At 38.7% G+C, this 21,601-nt stretch overlaps 2 pseudogenes; one reads left to right on the top strand and one right to left on the bottom strand.

Annotated features, from left to right (window-relative positions):
* LOC131914434 (T-complex protein 1 subunit gamma-like) overlaps positions 1-21,601 on the top strand; it is a 98,764-nt pseudogene that overhangs the window by 7,943 nt on the left and 69,220 nt on the right.
* The window catches only part of LOC131914435 (T-complex protein 1 subunit gamma-like), a 213,478-nt pseudogene continuing 192,613 nt past the window's right edge, over positions 737-21,601 (bottom strand).

Here is a 21,601-nt window from a genome sequence, read left to right as displayed (position 1 = left end):
AGGAAATATCAATGACATTGCACCTGTAAATTGTGCACTCACCCAAGAAATTTTCTCTGGCCTCGGCACTTTTTAGTGGAGATACAGTATTAGCTCAGCTCTGGGGTATGATATTCAATGTATGGTGGTGATAGATCTAGTAGTCTAGGAGCCAGAAGTTACAGAAACACACTCTGTCTGGTCTAGAGAAGAATGAACCTGGCTGGCCCCTAGATTGTCCTTATATACTCTCTAAAGACCATGCCCACTTCCTCCCATGTTGCTTTTGTAGGGGAGCCCACATAATACTTGCTGTAGGGGAGTTCCTGTAAATAGCAGTATTCTAAATGGATGGAAGATTGTATTAAATTTATGACCAGTATCCACAATCAAATCTGCAAAACAAGGTTTCCTGAGTTCCTGTTTAGCTGGGTGTGGTAGCTCACACCTTTAATCCTAGTGTCCTAGGGAATGGGCTGTGGAAGCAGGAGGAGTTTTACTTCAAGGCCTGCCTAGGACATACAATAGGAACTTGTCTAAAAAATACAGAGTAATTCTGCTACAAAACTTCGCTGTATCTAAATACTTTGTGGTATACTTATATTTTGCCTTTTCTTTTTGTTTTGTTTTGTTTTTTTCTATCAAATGTCTTAGATTTAATTATTTGAAGCAAACTAAATGGAAAGGATACAACAGAGAAGAGATACATGTTAGTGCTTTTTAGAAACTGAAATGGGACAGACTGCGGGCTGCCCCTCAACTTGATCCTTTGCAAACAAAGATGTCCACAGTGTTCCTGGAACTCTGGCTCAGGAAATGCAGAGATTGCTGGTTCTGCACATTGAAGTCACCTTGCTCACCACTCACTCCTGGCCAGCATCTGGAGAACTGCTTTGCCAGCCCTTCTTCTTGTGGCCAGAGACGATGTCATCCATCTGCAGAGGCAGAACTGCACCCTCCATTGTGGTTTTGTACATTTGTAGCTTCACAGGCCATGGCTCCCATATACCCAGCTCTTTCATGTCCCGTGAGGAACAAGTCTCACCATTCCTACCCCAGGAATCACAACTCTCCTGTGTGTGCTTGGCCCGAAGGGAGGTAAGTAAATGCAGGGTACTGGCCCCAAAGTTCTGAATCAAGGTACAAGGGAGAACCTCTAAAGCTTGGGCCACAGCTCTATAGGGCCATTGCTCCACACCAGTCATGGCCTTAGATTTTTGTGTCAAGGCATGGGCCACAGCCTTCTCTGAGGCTCCACCACCAGGTACTACCTGAGGGTCCAGAAGAATGTTTTGGCACACTTGCATGGCATCCTAGAGGTTGCTTTCTACTTCTGACAGTATCTCCTTGCTGGCTCCTCTAAGAAGAATGGTGTAGGCCTTTGGGTCTTTGCACTCAGTGAGGAATGTGAAGTATTCATCTCCAATTTTCTTGATTTCCAATAGGCCTGTGCCTGCACAATCATCTTCTCTCAATTCCTCTGATCTGTGCTCCAAAGTCTGCAGCAATGTGAATATTGCCTGTCTTCCATACTCTGCGAATGGTGGTGATGTTGGGTCAAATGAGGTAGTGATGAGCTAAATCTGAGATGCCCTTCTCTGAGATGACCATGCCAGGCTTCAGGCAGATAACGTCCTCACACAACTGCTGGATGTACTCTTCTTCCATTTGCAGTATTCGGATGAAATCCTTCTCTTGTGTAATCTCAATGTCAGTCTGGCTTTATCCTTTCTTATACTCCAGAGAAGAATCCAAGCACAATCTTAGGGTTCTTGATATAGTAGTGATCGGTGAATGGGTCACATCCTTGTTAATCATAACTCCATATAAGACACACAAGTCTTCAATATGCCCTCAGGGATTTTTCCACTCTTGCATACTTCTTGATGTCAATTTCCTTTAGGCCATTCTCTTTAAACTGCACATCCAAGGATAAATTGCATGCCAAAAGGACCATTAACTGAAGACTTTTGTAGTAATAGAGCTATTGATGATGTTCAGAATTATATCATCCTTATTGATATCAATGGGGTACTGTTTTTCTTCAGAGTGCTGATCATATCAGCCAGCGTCATTTGGTAAGCACTGATTACCTTGTTGGGTGCATGTGCTGCTCTAGAAAGTGCTCAGCCACAGATAGAATTTCTCCTGCAAGAATAATTCCTGATGTGGTCCTATCTCCAACCTCTTCATCTTGGGTCCTGCTAATTTCAACCATGGACTTGACTATTGAATGCTGGACTTAAATCTCTCGAAGAATGGCATTGCTATCACTGGTCATCACCATGCCTCCCATTGTGTCCAAAAGCATCTTCATCACAGATTTAGGTCCCAAATATGTCCAGATGATGTCTGCAGTTTTCTTAGTAGAATTGATATTTCCAGATTGAACTTTTCTTCAACATTCATGTTTTGTATTTTGACTGAGCATGAGCACTGGACCGTGGTCCATCATGGTGGCATGGTGAAGAGCCCTGTACCCAGAGATGGGGAAGCAGACAGAACCTTCTGGAAAGAAAGAGCCATGAGGGAAACATTGCTTCTTCAGAATTGACATAGAAACCTCCCTTTTTCCTTTTGTAATTTAACAGTTAATGATATCAATCTATGATTTTAGCAAATATTAACATTAAAAAATTCTTAATATTTCTTGAGAATGTGTTCAACTCATTTATATCATATTCACCTCAACTGGAATTGCTTTGAGATTCATCCCCTTTCTCTACCCACTCAACTTTCTGTTCTTCCTTGTTTTTTGATACATGGGGAAGCAGGACAGAGGTGGCACATGCCTTTAATCCTAGCATTCGGGAGGCAGAGGCAGGCAGATCTCTATAAGTTTGAGGCTATCAAGGTCTATAGAGTGAGTTCCAAGACAGGCTCCAATGCTACACAGAAAAACCCTGTCTCAAACAAAATAAAACAAAACAAAAACAAAAAAGGAAAAAAAAACATGTTTGATTAACTAAAACCCAAGAGGCTCTGGTTTTCTTGTGAGGGAATTTTCTTGATTGAATCATTTGAAGTGGGAAGCCCCACCTAAACTCAGATATTTTGAGGTGTGAGAATCCACTTTAAAACTTAGCAGGTTGCAGCCTATATACAGGACATGGAAGAAGGAAACTCTGTCATCTTTGCTCTTTGTCTTCTTGTTCTCACCGTTATTGCCAAGTTCATCCCTTCACTGCTATGTTTTTTGGTATTCCAAAAAGACCAGCTAATACATCCAGCCTTGTAGACTGAACCACTGAGCTCTCTCTCTGTCTCTCTGTCTCTGTCTCTGTCTCTGTCTCTGTCTCTCTCTCTCTCTTTCTCTCTCTGCATGTGTGCACATATTGTTTTGTTCCTCTAGATTCAGGGTGGTTGCTACACTTATCTTGGGCTTTAGTTAACTCCTCGTGCAGACGAATTGACAACCAGGAATAGCCTTCAGAAGAGCTGACCACTTTGTGTTGGATGATCAGTTAGGGAGCTCATCCCTCATTGAGCCTAATTTTTTGTCTGCAGGTTGGACTCTTTCAAAATTTCCCACATTCATATCAACATGTTCATTGTCCTGGTCTTGTTTAAGCAGCCATTTCTAGGAGAGATTGTTTCACAGCACACTTCCTGGTATTCTGGCTCTCACTGTCTTTCTGACCCCTATTCCACAATATTTCTGGAGCTATTGATGCAGAAGCTAGAATATAGGTATCTGTTGGAGTTTGGATCCCCATCATCTCTTGCCTTTTTTCACTCTCCATTGTGGTATTCTGTGCATATCTGCCTGTATGGCCTATTGCTTCTTTTATATGTTCTTCTAAATAAGCTTTAGTAGGCTTTTCTTACTTGATCTAAAATCGAATGTTTTGCTTAATTTTATAGTAAGCCAAATCAATGATAAATTAATGTTTCAGAGAAGGCTAGGTATAATTATTAAGAGGACTCACAGGTTAAAGCATGTTTAATATTATTTATGTGGCAAGCCAGTTGTCAACATTGAGATGTGTTTAGTATTTAGAGAGTACAAGGAACATAAGGGGTATGTTATGATGGATTCCAAGGAGTGTGTAAAACAATGCAGAGAAAGACATAAAAATTATAGATAACTTACTAAATCCTGATTAAGACTTGTGAAGATTTCCTGCATGTAAAATTTATTTGAGTCTTGTGTCTAGAAATATAGTTCAGATAAAGATTATTACTAACTGAGTTAGCAGGAATCCCATGGATGAGGCCACTACCTGTGCTATCATTCATGCTGTGGCTTTTATGAAGCATCTTCCTAGTGTTTGAATTTAAATCACTACAGTAACAAGGGTTACCTGATGGGAGACCAGGAGATGGAGATTCTTGCATCCCCTCAGGCAATTTTCTTTTTCTCTAAAATCATAGTCAGATCCTGGAAAGTCTTAACCCTAGTTGAGTAGATCATAAAAGCCATTTTGAATCTGTCTTTGAGAATATCAGGGAAAAAGAGATAGATGAATTGGTTCATTTATGCAAACTTTTGTGGTGTGAACTAAGCTTTGTGCAGAGCTCCCTGATCCTGCTCTTTGGGGCACTGAGGATTAGGAAGGCTGTGTACAAGATAAAGGCATCCTGAAGTGGAGGTTGTATTTCCACTTTTGAGAATTCTCTGTTTAGATCTGTATTCCATTTTTATCTGCATTAATTGTTTTCTTGATGTGCATTTTTGAGCTCTTAATGTATTTTAAATATTATCCATCTATTGTATGTGTAGTTAGTAAAAATCTTTTCCCATTCTTTAGGTTGTGACTTTGTCCCAGTGATGGTGTCATTTGCCAAACAGAAGCTTTTGAATTCCATCAGGTTCAATTTATTAATTCTTGTTTTTAGTGACTGTGTTATTGGTGTTCTCTTCAGAATGTCCTTTCTCGTGCCTATGAGTTCAAGACTATTCCCCACTTTCTCTTCTATTTGGTTCAGTATATCTGGTCTTATGTTGATGAGTGATTCACATGGAGCTGAGTTTTGTGTAAAGTCATAAGTATGGATCTATTTTCATTGTTCTACACACAGTTATCCACTTTGGCACTACTTTTTCAATTTTTCCAATATGTATTTCTGACTTCTTTCCCAAAAATCAAGTGTCTATAGGTGTGTGGATTCATATCTGGACCTTCAATTTGATTCCATTGATCAGCAATGATGGTTTTGAGCCAATAACATGCTGGTTTTTTTTATTGTTTGAATACAATTCAAATGTATTGTGCATATATGATATATATATATATATATACATATCAGTAGATTTAATATATCCATATATACATAGCACAAAGTACATATTCAGGCCTTTGTATGCTACAACAATAAAGAAGAGGTCATGAATTCAAAAGGGAGTAGGGGGCATGAAAAGAGTGGAGAGAAGTCTAAAGGGACAAATGATGTAAATACAGTTCTCATGCATGATATTCTCAAAAACATAAAAATTTAAATTAAAAATCCTTACAAGGAAAATATAGATGGCATTGTAATTACTATGCTAAAGTAAAAACTATGAAAAATTATCTGATTTATAAGTCATTGTACCTGGGTCTAGAACTCAGTTATTGCTGAGGTTTTAGATTCTGTATTTGCCCAGTATGTTACATATGTACTAAAGAATTCCTGTAGGAAAAATAAATTAACAAAGTCACGTATTTTAATAAAAATCTGATTTATAAACCAAAGCAAGAAACTGCAAAGAAAACCTGAACCTAGTTTACCAAATTTATACCATTTACTCCTCACTACTAATTTGTCTTTTCATAAGATATTATAATTTTCAAGAACTTTTGAATTTTTCTTTCTCTCTTTCTTTCTTTCTTTCTTTCTTTCTTTCTTTCTTTCTTTCTTCCTTCTTTCCTTTCTTCCTTCCTTCCTTCCTTCCTTGTTCCCTCCCTCCATCCTTACCTCCCCCCATCTCTGTCTCTTTCTATCTTTAAAAGAAGTTTTTTAATTTTACATACCAGTGCCTGTTCAACCTTCCTCTCCTTCTCCCACCTTACCCCCACTGTGTCCCATCTCACACCCCATCCATTCCTCAGAGAGGGTAAGGCCTCTGTTGGGGAGTCAACCAATTCTGGCATACTAAGCTGATGCAGGACCAAGCCCCTCCCCCCGCTGCACAAAGGCTGAGCAAGGTATCCTACTCTTGGGAATGTGTTCCAGAAAGTCATTTCATGTACCTAGGAAAAGTCCTGGCCCACTGCCAGGGGCTCCCCAAACAGATCTAGCCACATAACTGTCACCCATGTTCATAGGGCCTCTTTCCATCCCACACATGTTCCCAAGCTGTCCATGAGCTCCCATCAGTTTGGGTCAGCTGTTTCTGTGGTTTTCCCCATCATGATACTGACCTCACTTGCTCCTGAGATCTCTCTTCCTTCTCTTTAACTGAAGTCTAGGAGTTCATCCCAGTGCTTGGTTGTGGATCACTCTAAATCGACCACATATTCAATGACAAAGAAAATCTCAACAGATACAAAAAAAGAAATGGAATGGTCTCCTATATTTTATAAGACCACTGTGGCTTAAAGTTAGATCTCAACTACAACAAAAACTACAGAAAGCCTATAATCTCACAGAAACTGAATAATGTTCGACTGAATCAAAGGGTCAAGGAAGAAAAAAGAAAAAAAATTAAAGATTTCCTAGAATTCAATTAAAATTAATGTACAACATAGCCAAATTCATGGGACACTGTAAAAAACAGTGCTAAGAGGAAAATTTATAGTATTAAATGCCCACATAAAGAAGTTGGAGAAATATCACACTAGTGACTTAAGTGCACACCTGAAAGCTCTAGGACAAAAAGAAGCAAAGTCATCCAGAAGGAATAGGAAATAATCAAATTAAGGGCTGAAATCAATAAAGTAGAAACAAAAAGAATAATTCAAAAAATCAATGAAACAAAGTAGCTTCTTGGGGAAAATCAACAAAATAGATAAGCACTTACCCAAACTAACCAAAAAGGCAGAGAGAGAAAGCATCTAAATTAACAAAATCAGAAATGAAAAGGGAGACATAACAACAGACAATGAGGAAATCCAGAGAATCAACAGGTCAAACTTCAAAAACTTGTACACCACAAAATTGGAAAATCTAAAATAACTGGAAAATTTTCTGGATAGGTACCACATACCTAAGTTAAATCAAGACCAGATAAACAATTTAAATAGACCAATAACCCATAAGGAAATATAAATGTTTATTAAAATCTCCCAACTAAAAAAAGTCCAGGATCAGATGGCTTCAACACAGAATTCTACCAGTTATTCAAAGAAGAGCTAATACCAATACTCTTCTAAATTGTTCTATACAGTAGAAACAGAAAGAACATTACCAAACTCCTATTTTGAGGCTACAGTTACATTGATATCCAAACCACAAAATGATGCAACAAAGACAGAAAATTATAGACCAATCTCTCATGAATATTGATGCAAAAATACTCAATAAAATATTGGCAAACCAAATCCAAGAACACATCAAAAACATTATCCACCATGACTAAGTAGGCTTCATCCAAGAGACGCAAGGATGTTTCAACATATAAAAATTTGTCAATGTAATACACCATATAAACACAATGAAAGAAAAAACCACATGATCATTTCACTAGATGCTGAAAAAGCCTTTGACAAAATCTGACACCCCTTCATGAAAGAGGTCTTGGAGAGAAGAGCAATAAAAGGACCATACCTGAACATAATAAATAAAATTTACAGCAAGCCAACAGCCAACATCATATTAAAAGGAGAGAAACTCAAAGCAATTCCACTAAAAACAGGAACAAGACAAGGCTGTCTGTTCTCTCCATATTTATTCAATATAGTACTCCACGTCATAGCTAGAGTGATAAGACAACAAAAGGAGATCAAAAGGATATAAATCAAAATGAAGAAATCAAACTTTCCCCATTTCCAGATGATATATAGTATACATAAGTGACCCCAAAAATTCTACCAGGGAACTCCTACAGCTGATAAACACCTTCAGTAATGTGGCAGGATACAAGATTAATTAAAAAAATAGTAGCCCTCCTATATACAAATGATAAATGGGCTGAGAAGGAAATCAGAGAAACATCACCCATTACAATAGCCACAAATAATATAAAATACCTTGGGAGTAACTCTAACTAAGCAAGTGAAAGACTGTATGACAATAATTTAAGTCTCTGAAGAAAGAAATTGAAGGGGATATCAGAAAATGGAAAGATCTCCCATGCTCATCGATAGGTAGAATTAACAGTAAAAATGGCAACCTTTCAAAAACAATCTATAGATACAATGAAATGCCTATCAATATCCCAACACAATTCTTCACAGACCTGGAAAGAACAATATTCAACTTCATATGGAAAAACAAAAAACCTAGGATAGCTAAAACAATCCTGTACAATAAAGCAACCTCTGAAGGCATCACCTTCCCTGACCTCAAGCTCTACTATCGAGCTATAGTAATAATAATAGCTTGATACTGGCATAAAAATCGACATGTGGATCAATGTAAAAGAACTGAAGACCCTGACATTAATCTGCACACCTATGAACACCTGATTTTTGACAAAGAAGACAAAACTGTACAATTGAATTGGAAAAAGTACAACGACAACTAGTGAAACCAGTGGAAACACGTGAACTGTGGACCAGTAGCTGAGGATCCCCCATGGTACTGGACTAGGCCCTCTGGGTAAGTGAGACAGTTGTTTAGCTTGAACTTTTTAAGGGGTACTCAAGCAGGGAGATTGGGACCTGTCCCTAGGGCATGAGCTGGCTTTTTGGAGCCTAATGCCTATGATGAGACACTTTGCACAGCCTTGGTGCAAGGAGGAGGGTCTTGGACCTGCCTCAACTGAATATACCAGGCTCTGCTGACTCCCCAGGGGAGACCTTGCATTGGAGAAGGTGGGAATGGGTGGTGGGTTGGGGAGAGGGCTAGGGGATGGGAGGAGGGAGGACAGTGGAATCTGTGGTTGGTATGTAAAATGAATAGAAAATCTTTTAATAAAAAATAAAAAAGTTAAAAAATTTTAAAAAAAGAAAAAGGAAAGCATCTTCAACAAATGGTGCTGGCATAACTGGATGCCAACATGTAGAAGATTGCAAATAGATCCATATTTATGGACATGCACAAAAATCAAGTCCAAGTGGATCAAAGACCTCAACATATGCTTGGGATGTTCTGAATGTCAAATGTGTTGCTCTGATTGGTTAATAAATGAAACACTGATTGGCCAGTAGCCAGGTAGGAAGTATAGGTGGGACAATGAGAGAGGAGAATGCTGGGAAGTGGAAGGCTGAGTCAAGGAGATGCTGCCAGCCGCCACCATGACCAGCAACATGAAGATGCCCGTGAGCCACAAGCCATGTGGCAAGGTATAGATTAATAGAAATGGGTTAATTTAAGATATAAGAACTAAATAACAAGAAGTCTGCTGTGGCCATACAGTTTGTAAGCAATATAAGTCTCTGTGTGTTTACTTGGTTGGGTCTGAGCTGCTGCAGGACTGGCAGGGAGAGAGATTTGTCCTGACCATGGGCCAGGCAGGAAAATTCTAGCTACAAACATAAATCCAGTTACACTGAACCTGATAGAAGAGAAAGTGGGAAATAGTCTTGAACACTCATTGGCACAGGAGACCACTTACTAAATACAACACCAGTAGTACAGACACTGAGAGAAACAATTAATAAATGGGACATCCTGAAACTGAGATGCTTTTGTAAGGCAAAGGACACAGTTAATAACACAAAAAGGCATCCTACATAATGGAGAAAATCGTCACCAATCTCATGTCTGAAAGAGGGCTGATCTCCAAAATATATAAATAATTCAACAAGCTAGACAGCAAAATATTGAACAGTCCAGTTAAAAAAACGGGGTACAGAGCTAAACTGAGAATTCTCAATGCAAGAATCTTAAATAGCCGAAAAATAGACATTAAGGGATTGCTCAACATCCTTAGCCATCAAGGCAATGCAAATAAAAATGACTCTGAGATACCATCTTACACCTCTCAGAATGGCTATGATCAAAAACACTAAAGACAGCTTGTGTTGGAGAGGATGCAGAGAAAGGGGAAAACTGCACTGTTGATGGGAGTGCAAACTTGTACAGCCCCTTTAAAAATCAGTATGGCATTTTTTCAGAAATTTGGGAATCAATCTACCTCAAGACCCAGCTATACCACTCTTGGACATATACCTAAGGAATGCTTAATTATACCACAGGGACACATGCTCAACTATGCTTATAGCAGCATTATTCATAATAGCCAGAACCTGGAAACAACCTAGATGCCCCTCAACTGAAAAATGCATAAAGAAAATGTGGCACATATACACAATGGAGTACTACTCAGCAGTAAAAAAACAATGACATCATGAAATGTGCAGGCAAATTGATAGAACTAGAAAATATCATCCTGAGTGAAGTAACCCAGACTCAGAAGGACAAACATGGTATGTACTTACTCATAAGAGGATACTAGTTGTAAAGCAAAGGGTAACCAAACTACAACCCACAACTTCAGAGAAACCAGCTAACAAGAAAGACTCAAAGAGGGAATGAATGAATCACCCTTGGGAAGAAGAAATTGATGAGATCTCCATGAGCAAACTGGGGGTGAGGAGGTCAATGGAGGATAGGGAATTGTGGATGAGAACATGAGGGAATGGGATGGTCGAACTGGAACAGGGATAGAGTGGGAAACCATGGAAAGAAATACCATGATGGAGGAAGACATCAAGGGAACAGGAAGAAACAGGGAGCTAGGGAAGTTCCCAGGAAACCACAAGGATGACCCACCACCTTAGACTGTAAGCAGTAGTGGAGAGGGTGTCCGACTTGAACTACTCCAGTAATCAAAATGGTGAATACCCTAACTGTCATCATAGAGTCTCCATCAGGTAATTGAGGGGAGCAGACCCAGAGACCCACAGCTGAACAACAGGCTGAGCTACAGGAGTCCAGTTGAAGAGAGAGAAGAGGGATTCTATGAGCAAGGGACATCAAGATCATGATTGGGAAACCCACAGAGACAACCAAACTAAACTAGTGGGACCCCATGAACTGTAGACCAATACCTGTGGAGCTTCCATGTTACTTGACTATGCCCTCTGAATGGGTGAGACAGTTGTTTAGCTTGACCTATTTAAGCAGCCCCTGTCAGTGGGATCAGGATCCATCCCTGGTGCATGCGTAGGCCTTTTAGATCCTAGTACCTCTGGTGGGACACTTTACACATCCTGGTTCAGGGGTATGGGCTTGGACCTGCCTCAACTGAAAGTACCAGGATCTGCTGAATCCCCATGGGAGTCCTTGCCTTGGAGGAAGTGGCAATGATGGTTGGGGTGGGTGAGAAGTCTGAGGGGGCAGGTGAGAGGAGGGAGGAGAGGGGTATTTGTGGTTGGAATGTAAAATGAACAGAAAATTTCTTAAGAAAAAGAAAAAAAGATGAAGAAAAAAATAAAAATGTAATCAAAGTTCTATTCCTTAAAAGCTATCTAGGATATTAGGAAATGCAGATTAGTATTTAGTCATGTATAACAATCAAACTTATAGTTATGTTAGGTATGTGTTCAAGGTCAACAGAGACATATATTAAATAGACAGATGATCTTCAAACACTTCAGAGACCTACAGAATATGGCATTTTCATGTTTTCGTAACATAAGGCTTTTCATGACAGTGAGATACATCTACTGCTGGCAGCGCAAATCTACTTCAAAAGAGGATGGTAGGTATTGAAGAACCTGCAGGTGGAGTTTGCTTTCATTGTGGTAAATTTTGCCACTGAACAAGAAACTGCCCTTGCCTCAACTGCTGACAGTATGTTGTCCAAATTAGAAAAGGAGGACACAAAAGAAGGCAAATGTCAAACTTTGCTAAAGCAAGGAAGGACAGTCTGGCAAAATTCCTTCTTCACAGAAAAGTTTGTCAGACATTCTTGGCGTGTAGGCCAAAGATGGATGCCCCAGCCTTGCAGAGGAAACTTGGGTGACTGTCCAGGTAGCCAGATATCTCTGTCATTTCTATAGTTTGGGAAGTTGCTTGCTTGGGAAGTTGGGTTTCTCTGTACAGCTTTGTGCCTTTCCTGGATCTCGCTCTGTAGACCAGGCTGGCCTCAAACTCACAAAGATCCGCCTTCCTCTACCTCCCGAGTGCTGGGATTAAAGGCGTGCACCACCACCGCCCAGCGACTTTCTGAACAGAACAATAATAGCAAAAGCACTAAGAACAACAATTAATAAATAGGACTTCATGGAACTGAAAAGATTCTGTTTGGCATAAAACACCATCATTGGGACAAATGGAAGCCTACAGAATAAGAAAAGAAGTTGAACTACTATAAAACCAATAAAGGGCTGATATCTTAAACACATAAAGAACTAAAAAAACTGGATATCAAGAAAACAATCAATCCAGTTAAAAATGGAGTATAGATCTAAACAGAGAATTCCCAAAGGAAGAAACACAACAAACTCCACTTCAGGATGTCTTCTTCCTGTAGCCTCCATTCCTAATACTGAGCCCACCATAGAGAAGGATCAGGGAGCTCCTCAAAAAGCTTCATTTGCACCCCAAGTTTTCCTTAAAGGAACCAAATCATCCAACTTCTTTTGCCCTGGTATTCCCAATGGCAGATTCTAAATGGCTTCAACCAGGGTTAAGGCTTTCAAGGATCTGGTGATGACTTTAGAGGCAAAGAAAATTGCCTCAGAGGAACCAAGAAGCTCCATCTCCTGGTCTCCAGTCAGGTAACACTTGTTACTATAGTGATTTTAATTCAAACACCAGGAAGATGCTACCTAGAAGCCACAGCCTGAATGATAGAACAGGTCATGACTCCATCAATAAGATTCCTGCTAACTCCAGACAGAAATAATTTTTATCTGAACCATATTTATATTAGAAGACTCAAATACTTTACATACAGGAAATCATCGCCAGTCTGACAACTTCAGTTCCCTCACCCAGTATTTAATGGGTAAGTTATATGTAATATTAAAGTCTTTCTCATCATCTTTTTACATACTCCTTAGAAGCTGTGTTAAGATACCCATTATGGTTCCTTGTGATCTCTAAACACTAAACACATCTCAGTGTTTACAACTTGCATGACAAATAATACTAAGCACATTTTTCCTGCCTGTTTTCTTTGTAGTTATTCCTATCATTACTTGAACTCGTAATCCCTGAAACAATTTATCCTTGATTTGGTTTACTTTTTTTTTTTTGTTTTTGTTTTTATTTTTCGAGACAGGGTTTCTCTGTGTAGCTTTGGAGCCTGTCCTGGAACGAACTCTGTAGCCCAGGCTGGCCTTGAACTCACAGAGATCCTGCTGCCTCTGCCTCCTGAGTGCTGGGATTTAAGGTGTGCTCCACCACCACCACCAGCAGCCGACTTGGTTTACTATTAAACTGAACAATACATTAGATTTCAGATCAAGTAAGAGAAGACTAGTCATGCTTATTTACAAGAACATAGAAAAGAATCAATCGGCCATACAGGCAGACACTCACAGAATACCACAACTGGACAAAATGTAAAAATCAAGAGATCATGGGGATCTGAACCCCAACAGATACATCTATATCCTTCATCAATGGCTCCAGAAATATTGTGGAAGAGGACTCAGAAAGACAGTGAGAGCCAGAAGACCAGGAAGTGTGCTGTGAAACAGTCTCTCCTAGAAATGGCTGCATAAAAGAGACCAGAACAATAAATATGTTGATATGAATGTGATTAATTTTGAGAGTCCAACACCTAGACAAAGAATTAGGCTCTATTAGGGACGAGCTCCGGAATGATCATCCATACACAAAGTGGTCATCCCTGCTGATGACTATTCCTTGTTGTCAATTTGACTACTTGTGAAGTTAACTAAAACCCAAGAGATAAGTATAGCAACCACCCTGAATCTAGAGAAACAAAACTAAATGAATATGGGCACACATACACATACACACACACACACACACACACACACACACACACACACACACACACACAGAGAGAGAGAGAGAGAGAGAGAGAGAGAGAGAGAGAGAGAGAGACAGAGAGAGAGACAGAGACAGAGACAGAGACAGAGAGAGAGAGAGACAGAGAGAGAGAGAGAAGTGATTCAGTCTACAAGGATGGATGTATCAGCTGGTCTTCAGTATACTTTGGAATCCCCCACAAAAAATAGGCTCTTATACCAGTGAAGGGATGAACTTGGCAGTGAGAATGAGAGCAAGAAGACAAAGAAAGAGTAAAGATGAGAGAGTTTCCTTCTTCCATGTCCTTTATATAGGCTGCCACCAGCTAAGATTTAAGGTGGATTGTCACACCTCAAAACATCTGAGATTAGTTGGGGTTTCCCACTTCAAAAGATTCAATCAAGAAAATTCCCTCATAACAAAAATCTAAGACTCTTGGGTTTTAGTTAATCAATTTTTTTTGGAAACCTGGTTTCTTTGTGTATCTTTGGAGCACATCTTTGAAAACACTTTGTAGACCAGGCTAGCCTCTAACTCACAGAGATCTGCCTGCCTCTGCCTCCAGAATGCTAGGATTGAAGGTATGTGCAACCACTGCATGGCTTCACCATGTATTTATTTAAAAAGAAAAGAACAAACAGTTGAGTGGGTAGAGAGTGGGGTGAATCTCAAAGAAATCACAGTTGAGGTGAATATGATAAAAAATGATTTGAACACAATTCTAAAGAATTTTTAAGAAATTTTTAATATTGATATTTGCTAAAACCACAGATTGATATCATTAACTGTGAAATTACAACAGGAAAATAAAAAATATGAGCACACCATGAAATATTTAGAAACAGTGAAATATTGTAGCAATTTTTTTAGACAAGTTCTCACTGTATATCCTAAGAAGGCATTGAACTAAAACTCCTCCTGCTTCAGCAGCCCATTCCCTAGGACTCTAGGATTAAAGGTGTGAGCTACCACACCCAGCTAAGCAGGAACTCAGGAAACCTTGTTGTGGAGATTTGATTATGGATACTGGTCATAGAGTTAATTCAATCTTCCATCCATTTAGAATACTGCTATTTACAGGAGCTCACCTACAACAATCATTAGTAAAAGCAACATGGGAGGAAGAAGGCGTGGTCCTTAGAGAGTATATAAGGACACTCCAGGGCCCAGTCAGGTTCATTCTTCTCTACACTAGACAGAGTGTGTTTCTATAGCTTCTGGCTCTCAGACTGCTAGATCTATCTCCTCCACACATTGAAGATCATACCCCAGAGCTGAGCTAATATTGTTGTGTTTCCACTAAACACTGCTGAGGCCAGAGTCTATTTGTGGGTAAGTAGACAATTTACAGTTGGAAAGTCATTGATATTTCCTATTTTTAATGTATTACCAAACTGAGGTTTCTGCTTAAAATTGCTTAAATTTGGCTGTTTATCAAAAGAGATTCTGCTCTTATTTGGTCATCTTTCCTCATAAATACACTGTGAGTTACAGCTATAGGTAAATTTTAGTATATATATATATATATATATATATATATATATATATATATATATATATATATACAGTCTTTCTTTGTTCTGATGTTCTACTTTTCAATTTTGATCTTTCTCTAAATTTTGAAAACATTTTAGAGCATTTCTGTATGTACTTCATATATGCAAGATCAACACCTCTAAATTAATTTTATGGATAATATATAAAAATAATTGCTCAGATTAGATTGATAATTACTAGTATTTAGAGATACATTCTATAAATATTATGTATAAAAGTAAAAACTCATGATTTACCAAAGGAAAAAAATTTTAGTATTTTCTGTTGTAAACTAGAGGAAAACATCACAGTGTGAAATAAAGCTTGATAATAGTTTACATCTTGGAAGAACTGGCTATTCCTGCTATAGACAGATTTGTTAGGTTGGAAATATATGTGTGATTAAATTAGAGAAAACTAATCACAATATTGTATTCAAAAAAGCAGATTCTGGTTATAATCTGGTGCAATTTTTCAATTCTGTGTTCAGATTTCATTGTTTCTGTGAACTCATGAATTATTTTGGAATGAAGTATCTAATGTACAGAAAAAAAATACCAAATGAGGTCCATCAGGTAATTTAAGGAAGGCAGCATTGGAGTCTCCATCTCTTTTCTAAACTAATCTTGACAATGAGTATTAGTATTATCATTGATTTAAATACTAAAATCATTGACTCCATTTGCTTCAGACCCCAGAAGCTTAAGTTATTTGAGGGATGTTTATCTCGGTCAAACCAAAATTCTTTATTTGTGTAGATGTTTAAAGAGAAGGACAATGGACACCTGTTGATTAGACAGCCAATTCTCAACAGTCATGAGAACCTAATTTATGCCTCATGTTCATCCCATAAACTCAAGCCAGGAAATGTATCTTTAGTAAACAAATGTTTCCCCAGAGAGTACCTTAGTATTGGACTCAATGGGATTTAGGAAAGACATGGAAACCTCTGGGGATGTCTAAAGGATTATTTGGTGTAGATTCAGTACACTTGGAAAAATCCACACTAAATGCTCATGAGATCACTTGACCATTCCATGGTTTGAGGTCTTAATCTGAAAAAAAAATTGGAACAGGAGCTGAGCAGCAAGTGTTCCTTGCTTTCTGCTTCCTGATTTTGGATGCCATGAGATCAGCTACCTCAAGCTCCTGCCATCATTTCTTCCCCACAATGATGAACAATATCCTTGAATTATGAGCCCACATAATTCTTATTCTCATTACATATTTTCAACAAAAAGAAGATAAGTAACTAATATTGCCTTCATGTGTCACGGGGCGGGACAGTGGCATGTAAAACAGTAGGACACTCACATCAGAAATCAAGCAAATCATTTATAATGGACCATGTGAAATAGGGAGTGTTTTCTTGGATAGACAACAAAGAAGCATGTGTCTGTAGTGAAAGGCCAAAATGTGGGTGTGAAGGAATTAGATCACTCCACAGTGTATAATTTTTTTCATAAGAACTGAGAGATCATGTCTCAGACCATGAACCAAGGTACTAACTTGGATGGAGTCTCCAAAAATGATACAGGTGGTGGGATGCAGAAGATCATTAGATGAATCCATGCTTCTTTCAAGAAAAGTGAAACAGGAAAGATCAGCAACTGAAATCCTATACTAATGTTGATTTTTGGTCACCCAAAAATTTTTGCCAAACACAGAATTGAATCACAACTTGATGGAAAATTTGTGCAGTCTCTTTCTTCGGGGTCCAATAATAGCAATTCTTCTTTTGCTCCTTCAGAAAAATGGAGTCAGACATCTCACAAGTCTTCCAGAAAGAACTCACCTGCTTCATCTGCCTGAGATGCCTGACAGACCCAGTCACCATAAGCTGTGGTCACAGCTTCTGTCGAGCCTGCCTCCACCTTTCCTGGGAAGACATCCAACTTCCTGTCCAATGCCCTATGTGCAGGGAACCGTACCAGAAGAAGGGCTTGAGAACTAACGTTGTTCTGAAGAAGCTGGTGTCCATTGACAGACAAACCAGCCTCATGAAGGACCTGAGCTCTGAGAAGCATAAGTGTGTGACTCACAAGGAAACAAAGAGGATCTTCTGTGCTGAGAACAGGATCTTCCTCTGTCAACTCTGCTCTAACTCCCATGAGCACAGAGGACACAGACACTGTCCCATTGAAGCAGCTGCTGAAGATCAAATGGTAAGTGATGCTTCTGAGAGAACTTGCAAGCTGGAGAGAGGTAGCCTTAGCAAACCACAGTAAGATGCTGGTCTCATTATGACAAAGCCACTCTTTTCAGAATGGTGGCACTTTAATAACAGCTAATAAAGAAAGGGTGACTAGAAATGTAAATATGCCTTGACCCATGAGTGAAAAGATCATTTGTATTTTATGATACATTATACCTAGGTCACCAGAAACAGCTATACTGAATTCATATCTTTTGAAAGTGTCTCTGCCTGGAGACTAAATTAATAAAATACATTGGAATCAGGTACATCCAAGAATCTGGGAATCCCAATCTTATACAAATTACCCACACATTAATCAAAATTATTAAGCAGTATACCTGAGAGAAAGGGTATGCTGAACTTTCTATTTCTATGTTCTGAAATCTAAAATTCATAGTTAAACAAGAAAAAAATTAATATTGTGATCCTTCTACTCTCACTAAAGTAATTGTATTAATTGCCCAAGAGTCTGTCAATCAGTTATATTTTTCAAAATTGATATTCATTGTTTTTTTACAGGATAGAGTTTTGAAGCAAATGGCATCTTTATGGGAGAAGATCCAAGAAAATCAAGAGAATATAGAGGCAGAGAACAGAATGGTAACTCTGTGGATGGTAAGTATGAGATTCATGCTTAAAATCTGGTTGAAGCAGATATTTTTCAAAATTCATCAATTAAGATTTGAATATAAGGCATTGGATATGATATTAGGAGTACATGTCCTGCTAGACTCTAATTCCTAGTGTTAGTATAACTATATGTGGAATGAATGGTCTGGCTGTGGCAGAAGAGTCTGGAAATAATGAGTGAATTGCTGACAGTTCAGCACACTGCATTAGACTCTATGACTACACCATGAATTATAATTACTACATGCAGAATTTCATATCTTTGTGAACATATGAATTATCAATCAATACCTTTTCTTCAGGCACCTCTGCATCTCTAATATAGGTGAAAATGCTTAGTGTCTATTTGCCTGTGTAATTAATAAAGAAGAAATAAAAGAAACCAAGGAATTTACATTTTCTGAAAAGTGGGGACAGTCAATCACAGTCTATGTACAAAGCTATAGAAGTCATTTGTGAAATGTAAGCATAGGAGGATGCAATGGAGGAGGATAAAATGTTTGCAAATATTATTGGAATGTTCCTTTTTGTTCAGGAGTACTTGACTCTTCGGGAAGAAATGATCAGGACAGAGTATAGGAAACTGCATCCACTCCTCTGTGAAGAAGAAGAGAAACACATTGAGTGTATGAGAAAGAAAGGCCAATGTGTTTTAGAGAAACTCAGGACAAGTGAAGCCATGATGGTCCAAAAGAACAAAGAACTGAGAGAAATGTATCAGGAGCTGATGGCAATGTCCCAGGAGCCATATGTGGTCCTGCTGCAGGTAGGCATGAAGGAGGGCAGGAAGAGGCTTTATTGTCTTAGGCCCACACCGGTGATTGATATACTAAGATAGCTTTCAATGTCCCCTGTATTTACATTAGGGGATTTCCTTTTTACAAATAATCTTGAAAGAACAAGCTTTTTGAAATTGTCAGTAGATTTCCCAAGGAATATGTCCTAACTGTTGGCTTTTGTACCTTGCTTCTCTGAGAACCCAAATTCAGTGGTTGGTGTTTCCAACACTCTTTTTCCCTCTACTTGGATATTGTGCACAATTTTAAAGTGACCTATGTCTTAATATCTTATCTTTGAAAGCTGTGTTTTTGAGAGTTCTTTGGGAGGTTGGGATTTTGGAGGTTTAGATAAGGTCCTTTTCTGGTGGATGGTGGCCTGCAACTCACAGTAGTGCTCAGGCCTCTAACTCTGTAATTCAGGAATTACAGGTGTGAGGCACCATGCAGAGGTGAACTTATCCATTTGAAGTACTCTTACTTAAAGTATCCCTTGCTTTGTAGAAAAGCTCAGAAAAAGTTACCTTTTCAGACAGGTGGGGGTTCAAATGCAATGTTCGTTCACTGCCCTTGTCCTTCTCAAATTTTACTCTTGCAGTCTAAATGCAACAAGAATTCGAATTCTGCTAAACTGCTTCATTGGCATTATCTTGAGACATAACTATAAGTTTTAACAGTAGATAAATGTGATGGTGACTAAAATTACATGAACTTTAAAAACAAACTTTGTGTGCCATTTCTTAAGATATCTAATTTTTTCTTGTTTTGTTTGCAGGGTTTGGATGACGTGTTCAGAAGGTGAGTTTAGATATCAGTGCAACCCAAGATACCCTGAAATATGCTATAAAATTGATGAACCTGTCTTAGCAAAGTACAGATATACTCTATATAGAAAGTACTCAATTGTTGGTGTTTAATATGTTTGGGATTCTTCTATTTGATTTGTTATACTTATGTGTGTGAATGGGTGTGAATGTACATGCACATGTGCCATTGCACAGATGTGCAAGTCAGAGGACATCTTTCAGGAGACAGTCCTCTCCTTCCACCATGGGACTGAACTCAAGTTTTTAGACTTGTGTAACAAGGGACTTATCCCCAGATCCATTTGGCTGTACTTGGAGTGAGTTTTTTCCTAATCACTGTGATAATATCTTTAGCACCAGGCAGATCAATATTTTCTTTTCCTTGCAGGAGTGAGTCAATGCAGCTGAGCATGCCTCAGACTACGAACCCCGAACTCAATGCCCTACCCATCACTGGATTGAGTGAAAGTTACAAACAGTTCCAAGGTGAGTGTCTCCACTGATAAAATGACCAGAGGTACCCTTCAATAATGAGATATCTTTTGCAAACACAAATATTTTAACTCCCCAGTAATATATCCAGGTAAGTCACATTGAGGCAGTGTCTAAATCCCTCTCAGAGATCTAAAAGTCAATTGAAACCTCACAGGGAAAGAGTATCAGAGGAACCAGAGGTTAAAGGAGGACCGATACATTCAGGGATCCACTTCTAGAGCATATTTAGATTCTCCTTGAGTATAAATGTGCTCAGTTAGACGCCAATCAAAACACTAACATGAAAGTTATCACTGCTTATATCTTGGTAATAACTTTTGATGTAGACACACAAGCATAGCCTTTGCTCTGGCCCTCGCTACAATACACACATCATCTTTTGCCCAGTGTAATAAAAGTCATCTGATAGAAGTAGGCTCACGCAAGCTCCTCTACAGCACTTACAAAGTTTCATGCTACTATTCTGTTTCTTGTGGAAATCCATCACTTTGTATATGACTCCAAGTCTTAGCCTTCATTTTTTAAGATCAAGAAGACTCTACAGACCTCTCTCACCTGAGAAATGTAAATGTTCATTTTAACTAAAATGTTGATTCTTCCAACAGTTCACATTTTCTTTGAAAATACAATCGTATTCCATCACAAGATGAACATATTTAATGCCATGAGAAGATTTATCTTTCGACCTCACCATAATGATACTTCTGCAGTTTCTGCTGGATGCTATTTTGCTTCCTGGAGATCAAAGAACTCCTTCACCTCTGGGAAATATTACTGGGAACTGGATTTGAAGGACTCTTGGGACTGGGCTGTGGGGGTCTGTAAGGATTCCTGGTTGAGGAGTAGAAACCAACTGATTGAATATGAAGGTGCATTTCTTCTGGTGTGTGTGAAGGAGGGTAGTCATTATAGTCTCCTCACCACGTGCCCAGTATTCCAGCACTATATAGAGAAGCCAATAGGTCGAGTTGGGGTGCTCCTTGATTGTGTGGATGGAAGTTTAAGTTTCCTGAATGTTGCTAAGAGTTCTCTCATATACAGGTACCCCCCTGGCACCTTTAATTATCAGGTCAAGCCTTTCTTCCTCACTGGCTACACTTGGTCATAGGAAGATATAATCCAGTAATTTGGTATTTTTAAAGTATTTATTCTGTTACCTCATTTACTGCTATTAAATATTAAAATACTATTACATGAAAAAGATG

The sequence above is a fragment of the Peromyscus eremicus genome, chromosome 7 (assembly GCF_949786415.1).
Source record: "Peromyscus eremicus chromosome 7, PerEre_H2_v1, whole genome shotgun sequence".
NCBI lineage: Eukaryota > Metazoa > Chordata > Mammalia > Rodentia > Cricetidae > Peromyscus > Peromyscus eremicus.
This window is presented reverse-complemented; position numbering and strand designations above follow the sequence as displayed.